This window comes from Dasypus novemcinctus, chromosome 22 (assembly GCF_030445035.2).
Source record: "Dasypus novemcinctus isolate mDasNov1 chromosome 22, mDasNov1.1.hap2, whole genome shotgun sequence".
Classification (NCBI taxonomy): Eukaryota; Metazoa; Chordata; class Mammalia; order Cingulata; family Dasypodidae; genus Dasypus; species Dasypus novemcinctus.
In genome coordinates, this window is record NC_080694.1 from 28,171,711 (window position 1) to 28,187,144 (window position 15,434).

At 41.7% G+C, this 15,434-nt stretch overlaps 1 long non-coding RNA gene across 1 annotated transcript; it reads right to left on the minus strand.

The window, feature by feature from the left end:
- Positions 1 to 13,693: 13,693 nt before the first annotated feature.
- On the minus strand, positions 13,694 to 14,831 carry LOC131275222 (uncharacterized). Its single transcript, XR_009182631.2, has 2 exons — positions 14,626 to 14,831; positions 13,694 to 13,831 (listed from the first exon to the last, which is right to left on the minus strand). It is a non-coding gene; the product is annotated as an uncharacterized lncRNA (long non-coding RNA).
- Positions 14,832 to 15,434: the final 603 nt, after the last annotated feature.

Sequence of the window (15,434 nt, forward strand, 5' to 3'; positions counted from 1 at the left end):
TAGATCACAGTAATTCACATATATAATATAGGGTATTCCCACATATCCAATATCAAACATTTTGTCCCTTCCCTAGCAATGATATTTTTACATGTTCATATTGTGTTTGCTGCACTTGATGTACAGATATTGAAACATAAATTTCACCCAAGGTTCCATGTTGGCTTACATTATGATCTATATTTTAGACTATACACTTTTCTAAATTTTTAGTTATCTTATGTTTTACATTATAGTTTACATTTTAACCTATAGACTTTTATACAATTTTGGTGTAATTTAACATGTCCTATATCCATCATTGCATGATCTTGTGGAACACTTCCATTACCCTACAGTTACCCTGATTCCATCTATTCAATACCCCTCTCCCCCTCCCCAGAGCACCCACTGTGACAATCAGTCTTCATTAGTTGAAGGACCATATTCAGAGATACTTGCAACAGTGTTGATGGCTTGACATACTCGACTGTCCTAACCCATTTAGAGCCACCAGTATTCTTGAGAGACACATTTCCCTGTTTGAGAACATCAGTCCTCAGGATGTGGGTATAACTTCACACTAATTGTATGGATCTCCACCGAGTGATAAAACCCACTATGACAAAATGAGCATTCACACACTCCCTGGAAGCCTGACCTGTGTAAGATGTCCCTGCTTAAGCATCTTAAACAGGTAAACTTCCTTATTATATTTTCTAAAAAGTTTTCTCAACATTACAGTTTCAACCACATACCTGACAATCTACTATGTCCAAATATTTCCCCACCCTCCCCCCAATTTCTAGGGCCATCTGACCCTTCCTCCCATCCCTAGCCCCCCTCAAGCCATCAAAGCTCCACCCAAGGCATCCCTATGCCCCCATTTTATCCCTTCCCTCTACAAATACTTACATACAGCTTATCATAGATTTCACCCATGTAGGTGTTAGCTCTCTTCCAAACTTTCTTTAAGCCTATCAACCAGTCTGTAGCTCTCTGAGACAATTTATCATGTAATATTTGTGCTTCAATGCCTGGCTTGCTTCACTCAACGTAAGGTTTTCAAGATTCATCCATGTTATCACATGTGTTTGTACTGTATTCCATCTTATAGCTGAGTAGTAGTCCATTGTATGTATATGCCACATTTTATTTATCCATTCATCTGTTGATGGGCATTTGCATTGATTCCAACTTTTGGCAATAGTAAATAATGCTGCTATGAACATTGGTGTGCATATATCAGTTTGTATCCTTGTTTTCTGTTCTACTGGGTAAATACCCACCAGTGGAATCGCTGGGCCTTATGGCAAATCCATAGCTAGTTTTTTTTTTTTTGACAAACCACCAAACTGTTCTCCAGAATGGCTGTATCCTTCTGCATTTCCACCAGCATGAGTGAGTGTTCCCATTCCTCCACATCCTCTCCAGTACTTGTAGTCTTCTGTGTTTTTGATAGCTGCCAGTCTCGTGGGAGTAAGATGGTATCTCATTGTAGTTTTGATTTGAATTTCCCTAATATCTAGTGATTTTGAGCATTTTTCATGTGCTTGTTAGTCATTTGAATTTCTTATTTGGAGAAGTTTCTATTTAAGTCTTGCCACTTTTTAAAATGGGTGGGTTGTCTTTTTATTTTTGAGATATAGGAATTCTTTATATTTGAAGGATATTGGTCTCCTATCAGATATATGGTTACCAAATATTTTTACCCATGGGGTAGGCTCTCTTTTCATTTTCTTGACAAAGTCCTTTGAGGTGCAAAAGGCTTTAATTTTGAAGAAGTCTCATGTATCTATTTGTTCTTCTACTCGTGCTTCTGGTGTGAAGTACATGAAGCCATTTCCTATTACAAGGTCCTGTAGGTGTTTCCCTACATTGCATTCTAAGGTCCTTATGGTCTTATGGTCTTGGCTCTTATATTCAGGTCTTTGATCCATCTTGAGTTGATTTTTTTATAAGATGTGAGTTGGTAATCCTCTTTCAGTGGGTTTGGTGGTCTTGTGAATATCATATGACTGTATCTATGAGGAGCTATATCAGAATTTTCAAATTGGTTCCATTGGTCAGTGTGTCTCTCCTTGTGCTAGTACCATGCTGTTTTCACTACTGTACTATGTTTTGAAGTCAGGTAGTGTAATTCCTCCAATTTTGTTTTTTCTTTTTCAATATGTCTTTGGCTATTCGGGGCCTCTTTCCATTCCAAATAAATTTCTTAGCGAGTTTTTCTAGTTCATTAAAGAATGTTGTGTTGGTTTTCATTTGGATTACATTGAATGTGTAGATCAGTTTTGGTAGGATAGGCATCTTAATAATATTTAGCCTTCTTATCCATGAACAGGGAGTATTCTTCCATTTATTTAATTCTTCTTTGATTTTCTTGAACAGTGTTGTGTAGTTTTCTGTGTATAAATTTTGTACATCTTTAGTTAAATTTATTTCTAGGTATTTGATTTTTTAATTTACTATTGTAAATGGTATTTTTTATTGATTTCCTCCTCAAGTTTTTCATTAGTGTTGTACAGACATGCTACTGATTTTTGCGCATTGATCTCATAACCTGTGACATTACTGAACTCATTTATAAATTCTAGAAGCTTTGTTGTAGATTTCTCAGGGTTTTCTATGTACAGGGTCATATCATCTTCAAATAGTGGAATTTTGACTTTTTCTTTTCCAATTTGAATGCCTTTTATGTCTGGTTCTTGCCTCAATGCTCAGGCAAGTACTTCTAACACAATATTAAATAGAAGGGGTAATAATGGGCATCGTTGTCTTGTTCCTGATCTTAGAGGGAAAGATTTTCAGATTTCAAAATTGTAAATGATGTTAACTGGGGGTTTTCCATAAATATCTTTTATCATGTTCAGAAAGTTTCCATCTACTCCAATCTTTTGCAGAGTTTTTATTAAGAAATAGTGCTGTATTTTGTCAAATGCTTTTTCTGCACCTGCAGATATGATCATGTGATTTTTTTCCTTCAATCTGTTTATTTGGTGTTTACATTAGTGTATTTTCTTATGTTGAACCATCCTTGCATACGAGGAATGAATTCTTCCTGGTCATCGTGTATAATTCGTTTAATGTGCTGCTGAATATGATTAGTAAGTATTTTGTTGAGGATTTCCATATCTATGTTCATTAGAGAGATTGGGCTGTAATTTTCCTTTCCTGTGGCATCTTTGTTCAGCTTTGATATTAGGGCAATATTGGCATCATAGTATAAGTTAAGCAATGTTCTTCTGTTTCAATTTTTTGGAAGAGTTTCAGCAAGATTGGCATTAGATCTTTATGGAAAGTTTGGTAGAATTCACCTCTGAAGCCATCTGGCCCAGAACTCTTATTAGTTGGGAGGCTTTTAATAACTGATTCTATATCTTTACTTGTGGTTGATTTGTTGAGATTGTCAGTTTCCTCTTTCATTAATATAGGTTGCTTATGTGTTTCCAGGAATTTGTCCATTTTCTCTGAATTTTCATTTTTGTTGGAATATAGATTTTCAAAGTATCCTCTTATGATAGTCTTTTTTCTGTGGGGTCAGTGGTGATATCCCCTTTCTCATTTCTTATTTTCTGTATTTGCATCTTTTTTTTTTTTTTTGTTAGTCTAGCTAAGGGTTTGTCAATTTTATAGATCTTGTCAAAGAACTGGCTCTTGATTTTGTTTATTTTTTCAAGTGCTTTCTTATTTTTTCATTTAGTTCTGCTCTGATCTTTGTTATTTCTTTCCTTTTCCTTTGCGTTTAGTTTGTCATTGTTTTTTTTACTAAATCCTCCAACTGTGAAGTTAGTTTTTCAATTTTAACTCTTCTTTTATCACGTGTGAATATATGGCTATAAATTGCCCTCTCAGTACCACTTTTGCCGCATCCCATAAGTTTTGATATGTGCATTATCATTTTCATTTGTTTCAAGGTAGTTATTGATTTCTTTTGAGAGTTCCTCCTTGACCCACTGTTTTTCTAAGAGTGTTTTATTTAACTTTCATATCTTGTTGCCAAATCCGGGTCTCTGACCTTTGCAGATTTCCAGCTTCATTCCACTGTAGTCATAGAAATTATTTTGTATGATTTCAAACTTTCTGAATTCACTGAGACTTTCCCAGCAACCTATCCTGTTGTCTATCTTGGAGAATGTTCCATGTGCACTTGAGAAGAATGTTTATCCTGCTTTATTTGGGTGTAATGTTCTGTATATGTCTATTAGGTCCAGTTCCTCTAATATATTGTTCAAAGTCTTTTCTTCTTTATTGATTTTCTTTTGAGATGTTCTGTCCAAAGGTGATAGTGGTGTATTAAAGTCCCCCACTATAACTGTAGAGGCATCAATTCCTTCCCTTAGATTGTCCAGTGTTTGTCTTACATATTTGTAGGCACCCTTGTTAGGAGTGTAATGTTTTTTGTTTGTTTTTGTTTTTGTTGGTAACGATGTACTTATTTATTTCTCTCCCCTCCCCCCCACACTAGTTGTCTGTTCTCTCTCTTTTTGCTGCATCTTCTTTGTCCGCTTTTGTTGTCAGTGGCATTGGAATCTGTGTTTCTTTTTGTTGCATCATCTTGCTGTGTCAGCTCTCTGTGTGTGCAGTGCCATTCCTGAGTAGGCTGCACTTTCTTTCACACTGAGCAGCTCTCCTTACAGGGTGCACTCCTTACGCTTGGGGCTCCCCTACACGGGGACACCCCTGCATGGCACAACAATCCGTGTGCGCATCAGCACTGTGCATGGGATAGCTCCACATGGGTCAAGGAGGCCCTAAGTAGGTCCAGGGTTTGAACCGCGGACCTCCCATGTGGTAGACAGATGCCCTAATCGCTGAGTCAAGTCTGCTTCCCAGGAGCATAAATGTTTACACCTGTTCTTTCCTTTTTGAATGATTATCCCTTTCACTAATATGTAGTGTCCATATTTGTCTCTCACAATTATTTTGCATTTAAAGTCTATTTTGTCTGATATTAACATAGTTACTCCTGCCGATTTTTGGTTATTATTTGCCTGTAAGATGTTTTCCAGCTATTCACTTTCAACCTCCTTAAATCCCTAGGTCTAAGATGCTTTTCATGTAGACAACATATAGATGGATCATACTTTCTTATCCAATCTTCCAGTCTGAGTCCCTTGACAGGTGAGTTTAATCCATTGACATTCTGTGTTATCACTTTCAAGGAATTATTTATATTAGCCATATTTTCTTGGGATTTGTGTTTGTTATATTTTGTTTGGTTTTTTACTTTTTTTTGTCTTTTTATTGTTCTTACACTCTCCTCCAACTCTGTCTCTCCTGTTTTTTATCTTTCCTCCTATAGAACTTCCTTTAGTATTTCTTGAAGGGCAGGATTCTTGTTGGTATAATCTATTAATTTCTGTTTGTCTGTGAATATTTGAACTCTCTATAATATTGAATGTCAGTTTAGGTGGACAGAGTATTCTTTTTTGGAAATTATTTCTTTTAGTACTTTGACTATATCATACCACTTCCTTCTTGCCTCCTTGGTTTGAGATGAGAAATCAGCACTTAGTTTTATGAAGCCTCCTTTGCATGTGATGTTTCTCTTTTCTCCTGCTGCTTTTAGTATTTTCTCTTTGTCTTGAGCATTGGATAATTTGACAAGTATATGTCTTTGGGTAGGCCTGTTGGGATTTATGCTATTTAGGGTGCATTGTGCTTCCTGGATGTGGACATTCATCTCCCTCAATAGGTTTGGGAGGTTTTCACCCATTATTTCCTCCAACACCCCTTCTGTTCCCTTTCCCTTCTCTTCTTATTCTGGGATCCCTATAATGCATGTGTTTTCACATTTTGCTTTGTCATTCAGGTCCCAAAGTCCCTGTTGAATTTTTTCTCTCTTTTTATCTATCAATTCTACTGTCTGTTTGATTTAGGATGTACTATCTTCCATAATAGAAGACAGTACATCACTAGTTCTTTCCTCTCCCTTTTCAAATCTGCTGTTATTTGCTGAGAGTGTATTTTTGATTTCTTGGATTGTGCTGTTACTCGCCATCATACCCATTGTCTTTTTTTTGCATGATTGCAATTTCTTCTCTATGCTCTCCAAGTGTTTTCTTCATAGTCTTATCTCTTCCTTCACCTCATTAAATTGGCCCCTATTAAATGTTTTGAGAGCTTTAATTACTTGTTTGATGTTCTGCTCTTCTTCCTACTTTTTAGTTTGTTCATTGGATTGGGTCATGTTTTTCTGATTATTGGTTTGGCTTGTAGTTTTTTGTTGCTGCCTGGTCATCATTTTATCTTGGTGGGTTGATTAGCTTCTTTGTCTAGTGTCAAGGTTTAATTAGTTGCTGCTTTTCATGTGTGTTAAGTCTTCTCTTTGCCATTTTGTTCTTCTTATTCTATTTCTGTCCTGTTGGCTAAGTTCACTTGAAGGAAAATATTAGGGTAAGTGAAAGCAAAAAGAGTAAGAAAAGAAAAAAATATAATAGTAGTATTGTTAGTAAATATTAGCAGAAGAACCATGAGAGATCTAGAAGAATGGGTATTAGACTCATGTAAGCTGTGTAGAGTTATAACAGTAAGAAAAATGGAGTATCTATAATGAGACAGTAACCTGAATATGGTGAGGAATATAGTATTAATTAAAAGACCAGTGTGGTCAGGAAAGTGGGAAGAGAAAGGAAAGGACAATAATATAGAGAGTGAATAAAAGACAGAAAACAGTACAAAGGTATTAGAAATAAAAATTGGGGGCTAAATTAAGAGCAGTGCAATGTAAGAGAAACACTAAATGATGGAGGATAGAAAGATGTAGAGGAAAGGGGTAAGTATTGGTAGCCAAAATCAGTACACACAGAAAAGAGGAAATAGAGGATGAGGAAACACAGCAAATGTGAATCACTCCCTGCCACACCTAATATAAAAAATATAAAAAAGAAGAGAAAGGGAAAAAAGGGGCAACAGTGGGGGTGGAAATTCAAGCAAGAAAAGGGGGATGAAGAAGAAGAGGAGGAGGAGGAGAAGTAGGAGGGGGGGGAGGAAAGGGCTGTGGGGTTATAAAGAGGAAGGAAAAACAAAAAAAATAAACCAATAAAAAAGACCAATGTTTCGAGCAAGGAGTCCTCTTTGCATTTAAATAAAATGCTTAGGAGTCTGACCTTCCCCCTTTCTCCCTTTTTCCCTTCTCTCTCTCCCAGGGCAGCAGGAAAGCTGTGTGAGGTGTCCAGTAGGAGAATCAAGTGGGTCCTTGGTGAACCAAATCACCAGAGAAAACAATGTCTTAATTTCCAAAGAGAGCGTGCCCACACATCACCAGGAACACCAAATATGCTAATAGAAGTTTTCAAAACACATCTTACAGTCCATCTCCCTTAGTTGTACTACAGGAGGGCTAGTTGAATTTTTTTTTAAAGATTTATTTATTTATTTATTTCTCTCCCCTTCCCCCCCCCCAATTTTCTGTGTCTATTTGCTGTGTCTTCTTTGTTCGCTTCTGTTGTTGTCAGTGGCATGGGAATCTGTGTTTCTTTTTGTTGCATCATCTTGTTGTGTCAGCTCCCCGTGTGTGCGGCACCAATCCTGGGCAGACTGCACTTTCTTTCGTGCTGGTTGGCTCTCCTTACAGGGCGCACTCTTTGCACATGGGGCTCCCCTACATGGGGGACCCTCCTGCGTAGCAGGGTACTCTTTGCGTTCATCAGCACTGCGCATGGGCCAGCTCCACACAGGTCAAGGAGGCCCGGGGGTTTGAACTGCAGACCTCCCATGTGGTAGGCAGACACTATAACAACTGGGCCAAGTCTGCTGCCTAGTTGATTTTCTGACTCCACCTTCTCCCAGACCAAGTTTCCGATCCCAGCATTTTTAGGTAAATTGGGCTTTCTTGGCAGATTTGCCTTTCCTTTCTTACCCAGTTTTCCCCAAGCCAGCTGGAATGCTCCTCAGCTCAAAAAAAAAAAAAGGGGGGGGGGTGGCAAGACCTGAAAATTGAACCCCCATCTCATTTGGCCCCTCTGCACCTCCCACAAAAACCCTTCAACTCACAGAGTCACTCCAAAACTGAACGGCTAGTGTATTCCCTTACCGCAGGGAGCACTGGATTTGGGAGAGCACTGGATTTGGGAGTGGGAAGTCTGGGATATTGTTGGCTTGGGGTCTGTGGGTCTGTGTAATGTGGGCTGTGGTGACTTAGGGGTCATGGACCTGGGGAGCATTCTTCTGGGGAACACAGGGCTTGGGAATGTCGCCACACTACTAACAGTCCAGGGAATGCCCTAGGGGGAAGAGTCCCACCTCTCCACAACTTCTGACCTCAGTGTTAGAAACTCACAATTCTACCCTTAGCAAGCACGACTTCTGTTCCAGTCTCTCCAAATCAATGTCCAAACACTTCCTGCCTTGCATGTCCCCGAAACAGCCCACTGCAGCAAGATTCCAACTGTACTCAGCCGGCCTTTTGCAGGAACAATTATGAAGTGCATTCACTCAGGTGCCATCTTTCCCCACCCATCAGCTATCATCTTTTAATATCTCCATTTGTTCATCCCAGCTTGACCTTAAAGTGAAAGTACGTCTGCCTCATTATCTAAAAAAGATGAAGAAATGCACTTGCTAGCTGTTCTTTAATCCTCCCCTGGTTAGCCTTGTATATCACTTTGGCTGCTTATATCCTCCCGACAGTGAACTCAGACACGTGGTCTTGCTGGATTTGGGCAGGATCAGGTGTCGAACCTAATGCCAGGTTGCCTAAGTTTGTTTTTGCCTTACTTTTTTCCTCTGGGTGGGTAACAAAAGGAAGCATTTCTACCAACTACAAGGCACAAGGTAGAAAGTACAGTTAAGAGAATGCAGCACATATGCAGAGTATGTTGGAAAACCCAGTAATCCCCAAGCTCACTGACTCCAGGAACTCAGACTGGGTGAAAGCAGCTTCAACTGAGTCTCTACAGACCCTTCACACACCTTCCATCCTGTGCAAGACACCTGGTCATTCTGGGGGAGGTGTGAAGATAAGTCAGCCTGGTTGTTGTCCACAGCCACATGCTAAGGCCAACAAGGCAATCCTTAGTATTTTCTTAAAGTTCTTGAGAATTCCAGGGGTGCTATACTAAAGGAACTTGTCCCATGGCTGCTGGAAATCCTGGTGTGCCTGTGCTCCAAGTCACTTTACAGGACGGGGAGGACAGAAAACCTCCCAGCATGGGCTCAGGGCTCCTGCTCCCACACGACGGCTAGCCGGAACCAGCCCACCACACCTGAGCTTCCTTCCACTGCTGCCTTTAAGCTTGTCCACTTCTGGCATGGTCACTGTGGGTGCCCCGGTCCACTGTGGCCTTCACTTCTGTGGAAAGCATCACCTCCAGTATGGCTCCTACACTCCTAGGTTAACAAGAAGCCCAAACCATGGCCAGTGATAAAGTTTTCAGTTTTTGGTACTGTGAAAACTGGATAGCTTTTTGGTTAAAATTAAACTTGTATTTTCCCACTTCATTGCAGACAAAAGAAAATTCTGGATGGATTTTAAAAGGTAAGTGAAAAAAACAGCTCTAAGGGCCTTTTAATCATCAAAGCAATGGGGAGAAATCAAAAAGAAAATATCAAACACTTTGACTATGCATTAGTCAACAAAAGGGGTACTGATGCAAAGTACAAGAAATCTGTTGGCATTGACAAAGGGGGCTTATTTTGGGTAGAAGCTTACAGTCGCAACACCATAAAGTGTAAGTTACTTTCCTCACCAAAGTCTGTTACCACATGTTGGAGCAATATGGCTGCTGGTCTCTGTAAGGATTCAGCCTTCTTCTTCAGACTCCATGGTCCCAGGTTCTTCTGGTCTCTGCTGTAGGCTGGCATAAGGCTTGTCTCTCTGTCTGGGGCTTGTTTCTTTATTGGCTTGGCTGATCTGGTGTCTCCACAAGGTCAGCTGTAGACCATCAGGTTCTCTCTCTTTCCAGGCCTCTGCCATGTCTATAGAGCCATCTCTGTTCCTCTGTGTTCTTCTCCTGTGTGTTTATTTCCCTGGGATCCAGCATCAAAACTCCAACTACTTCCTTTGCCATGTCTTTTTCTTAGTGAGTCCCTGCCCACCAAGGGGGTGAAGACTCAATGTCCTACTGACATGGGCCATTTCAACCCTTGATCATAATTTAATAAAGTAAAAGTGAAACCTCTGAAGTTAATATAATCTATTATGCCCATAGGAAGAGACCAGTTTACAAACATAATCCAATATCTATGTTTGGAATTCATAAACAGTATCAAATGGCTACACTATATAAAAACTAAAGATATTTGAATTAAATCAAATAAAATCCAACATTTTAAGAAACGTAATGCACCATGGAGAGATCACATTATCTTTAACATACATAACATAGGATGTTGATTGGCCGAGAGTCACCTCTTGCTGGCAGTGTTATGTCCTCTTGAAGGAAACTTTGTAGGTAAACCCCCAGATCAGAAGGCCCTTCAGGAACCCAAGGAAACCCAAGCATCCCACCCACTCTTCTGGGATGATACAAGGTCAATTCTCCAAAGGAGAAACTTGGTCTCCTGTCAGGGAAAGTTCTGGAATCCAGACCCTCCCCTCTGAGGTTCAGAGTTACTGCCCAGCCCACTTGAGGCCAGCTGGAAAGAAAAAAAGATAACATGGTCCCCATCACTCACATCACCTCCATGTGCCTAGTAAATTAAGGACTTAGAATGAAGCTGGGCTCCTGGTCATTCTGTGGCTTAAGTCCTTTCTGGCCAGCCCACCAGAGGAACACATGTGTGGCTGGAGAAGAGCCACAGGGTCCAACACATAGACCAGGCCTCCAGACACCTGGTGGAGAGGTGGGAGGCACCTTCCTCTCTCACACCTGAAAGCCTGGTGCCAAAGGGGACAGGGCAGCAGGGCAGCCAGCAGGGGGCAGTGCTAACAGCAGGGGAACAGGGAAACAGAAGATGCTCCTGGAAAAGGCTTGGCTTGTGCTTCCTCTGACCCTTCTGAGCTGAATTAACCCCTAGGGTTCTTATTCTGAGAGAAAGATCCTAAAGGGGAAGGATGGACTCAAGAACAGAACATGCAATCACCCTGCACTGAATGTAAGAGCTAATGGCACTTTATTTTGTTCCCTAAGCTGGAGAAAACCAGCATAATAGAGTATGATATGCAACATTATTGAAAAATGCCCATTTCTTTTCGTAATGAGTTCTAAAACTCTCTTTAAAGTAAGAATGATGAGTAAGCAGCAATGCCTGTCCCCCAAGCCCTGGATTAGTTACCAGGAGCCTATCATAGCTCAGAATAACTTTCCTTAGCAATGCTGGTGGATGTTATCACAATCTTAGACAGCTCTTCCTCGTGGGGATTTCACATATTCAGAACTTTTGCAGAACAAAATGAAATTTTCTATCACAGAAAAATAAAGAAAAAAATATTCATCACCAGCCAGCCTCAGTTAGTAACATGACTATCCATTTCCAAAAACTAATCAAACTGAAAAATCTGCTTTTCCTTGATTTGTTTCACCAATTTTTCTTCTTTCCTCTTTTTTTCTTTCACTACTTTATGGATTGAAGCAGAATGTCATTAATAAAACTGACTCAGATTTACATGCTACCACAAAATGGAGCTTCTGGGTTTATTGGTATTTCATTATTACCATTTCTCAAGGGAGTTCTTGTTTCACACAGGATGTTGCTTTTAAAACACAAAGCAAAAAGAACGCCACTTACTTTTCTCTCTTGATGTCCATTTGGCCCTTTGTGTTTTCAGCATTATTGAAATTCAGTGTTTCCTGATACTGGTTTGGCCCTTGCTGTCTACCATCACTTTTCCCTCAGAAAATAGCTGAGGTGTGAACAATGTGCAGGGTGACACAGAAGGAGGGTTGCTGAGGTTGTTGGTGCTGGGGGTAGGAAACAGACATGACAGTGGAGGAGACCTTGCTAATGCAGGTAGAGCTGCTGGCTGAGAAAGGGTACTTGGTAGGAGAAGCAAGGGCTTTCCAACAGTGGGAAATGGAGCCAGAGACACAACCCTGGAGGGCACTTCAGGATCAGCTGAGTGGTAGATGGCACCAATAGCCAATTCTCCTCCACTCCTGGTCACCCACAGGAGTAACCGTCCCTGCTCCTCTGCTAGGTGCTTGCATGTGATCAAGGAGCCATGTGTGACTCTTCAGGCAGAAGCATGTAAGCACCCATGGCCAGGAGCTCCAGAGACTTCACACTGAAAGGACAACAGCCTGAGTGGTGGCCCTCCCTCCACCTGGGTTCCTGAGACTGGACTGAGCAGAGCCTCCCTGCCACATACACAAACACACACACACACATACACACACACACACACACACACACCCCTTGGCATGGGAAGTCTATCTTTACTTTTATCCACTGTCTCAGTTTGCCAGGGCTCGTCTGACAATGCCCCAGAACTGCTTATTTAAGCCCCCAGGTTGACGGTTCTATCATGTGCCTCTCTGACAGTGATCAGATCAGGAAGGAAAGGCTTGGCCCTGTGGACCCAGTCCTTAGCAAAAGGGCACTGACCATCACTAGCCAAAGACAATTAGTCTATGGGGTGCAGCAGTGCTCCAAAATGTATTCACCAAATACAATGAATGTGCCACACTAATGAAAGAGGTTGTGGATGTGGGAGGAGTGGAGTGAGGCGGTTGGGGGTATATGGGAACCTCTTATATTTTTTGAATGTAACATTTTTTGTGATCTATGTATCTTCAAAAAATACAACTAAAAATTGATAGGGGTGGGAGTGGGGAGTGGGGTATATGGGAACCTCTTATGTTTTCTAATGTAACATTTTGTGTGATCTATTAACTTTGAAAAAAGATAATTAAAAAATAAAAAAATAAAAACAAACCAGTAATTAGAGCTCCACCGACCCAGGGCTTACTGTGAGCCACTGTATGCACACTAAGCACATTCATTCTCTTAAGTGGTCCATGAGGTCAGTTCTGTTTGATCTGTGTTAGAATGGCAAAGTGAGACAGAGAGGCTGTGACTTGTGATGGCTCCACAGCTAGTCACCACAGAGCTGATACTTCCACCAAGGACTCCTCTGCCGGGGCTGCCAACCAACACACTGACTACTGTTAACTGTGCTCCAAGGAAATTGATTTAGGAAGAATTTGATCAGCTTTAGTACAGAGTTTGATCAGCTGTAGTACAGAATTCACCCTCTTTATGACCAATGATCCCAAGGTCAGAGAAATTGCTCCTGGAGCCCTGGAGCTGATCAGATACCAGTGCCCATAATCCCAATACCATGGTGTGAACATTGGTTCAAATAGACTTTGAAATGCCTTTTGCTGTTCTTATTGCTTTTAAGGCTCTTTTCTTTAGATTTTAATTAATATTTATTTCAGTTGCATAATTTCCTTTTGGCATGCACAAAGCCCCAGGACTTGAATTTGCCTGTAACCTCAGCTAACCAAAACTGCCCTGAAATGCTTTAAACACATAAAATCCCATTTGAATGCATGCGTTCTAAAGACAGTTACCAGACATTGTATGTCCTCCCATGGCCCACTGGGTGGACTGTGGGAGAGTGTGGGCTATAATGGGGATCATTGACCATGAGGTGCAGCGGTGCTCAGAGATGTATTCACCAAATGCAATGAATGTCTCATGATGATGGAGGAGATTGTTGCTATGGGGGGAGGAGAGGGGTGAGGGGAATAGGGGGTATATGGGGACCTCATATTTTTTGAATGTAATATTAAAAAAATAAAGACAAAAAAAATAAAGACAAAAAAAATAAATAAATAAAGACATTTCCCATTTTCCAGGAGGCAATAAGGCATTCAAGCAGCAGTCAGCGACTTTCTTTCTGGAGGGCCAGGGGGGAACTCTTCTGGCCCTGTGGGCTCTGTCGTTATCACTCAACCCCAACATCCTGCACAGGAATGTTAGAGAAATGAATGGGTGTGGGTGTGTTCTAATAAAACTTTATCAAAACAGGCAGGCGGCCAGATTTGGCCTGCAGGCCTTAGTTTGCCAACCCTGTCATATAGAAAAGTGTGCTTATGGCTCATTCCTGATGTCCCACCAAGAGATAGAGCCCTGGTCACTTCTTACCTCGGGGCCCCTCTCTGGCCCTTGTTCAGTTAGCCCTGGAAGGCGGGGCCATTTATCAGACTGCCAAATTCTGGAAGGAGACACTGAGTCTTCAGGCTCACTCTGCCCTTCTCCCTCTTGGGCCTGGCCCGCAGGGGGCAGGGGCTCTGCTCTGCATTTCTACCACATTTAAGCTTCAGAATCCACAAGCCCCACTGTGCAGTCCTCAGCGGTACCTTCCATCAGTGACACCCCATCGAGGAGCAGTCTACAGTCCACCTTATGGAAAGGGACTCCTCAAAGGTACAAACAAAACGGTGTAGTGTGAACTGTCTTTGTTATTCTGAAAATCCAGATGAATTTTATATTCTCTAGATAAAGAAGATTTGAACAACTTCATACACCAAGAGTCTTGGCTTTTTGACTATTATCTCATGATGGCCATCAACTCACTGGCAGTATCATAGGCACCGTAGACTCAAAATGTAAACCCCAATTAGTAGTGAAACTATTTACAGTTGTTCAAAAGCTATTGCTCACAGGAAGAAAACAGATGAGGTGTGTGTTTACAGAAGGTCAGGAACCCTTCCGTTCCACCCCCCTCCTGTTTTAATGGCCAGTAGAGACAGGTACCTTGTCAGACGGCCCCAGAAGTCACCTTCCTCCATCCAGTTCTTCCACACGCTAGAAGCCAGGCAGAGGGGTACCTCAGATTCAAGAGACATCCCGGGGGGCAGGCTGAGGGCCATGGTTGTTTCAACTGGAAACTACGCTTCTGTGTGTGAAGTGAAGCTCATGAGACTCAAGGGGCCTCCCATCAGTACTCGAGAGAGAGTTGACCTGAACTGGGGACTCACCTGGGCACCACTGATTGTGGGTAGCCAGGAGAAGAGGAAGAATGCATTTTGTGGGATTATTTTATACACCATTAACTTCCTTTCCAATGGAATCTGTGTTCCACGTTATGGGTTGAGCTGTGTACCCCAAAAAGATACCTTGAAGTCCTAATCCTGGGTACCTGGGAACACGAACTTTTTGCAAAAGCGTTATTGCAAGCAGAATCATTTAAATTGAATGAGGCTGACTGCAGTGGGTGGACCCTTAGTCCAGGATGGCTGGTGTCTTTAGAGGGGGGGTGGACACAGACAAAAGTGGGGGGCGGGAGCACCATGGGAAAAGAGACAGAGCAGGCCATAGGGTGACTGAGGAGGCACTGAAAACCGAAGGCTTGCTGGCCAAGGGACAGGCGCCCCAGCGGCCAGGACTGACACAACAGCACGGCCCACGCACTTGCGGCTTAAGCCTGCCGGGCTGAGAGAGCCGTTTCTGGTGTTTCTAGCCACCCAGTTCATGGCACTTGTGACAGCAGCCTGAGAAAAGTGAGGTGTCCCTCTTCTGGCAGTCCCATCCCTCCAGGAGTCCTGAGGGATAGCCCAGGTGCC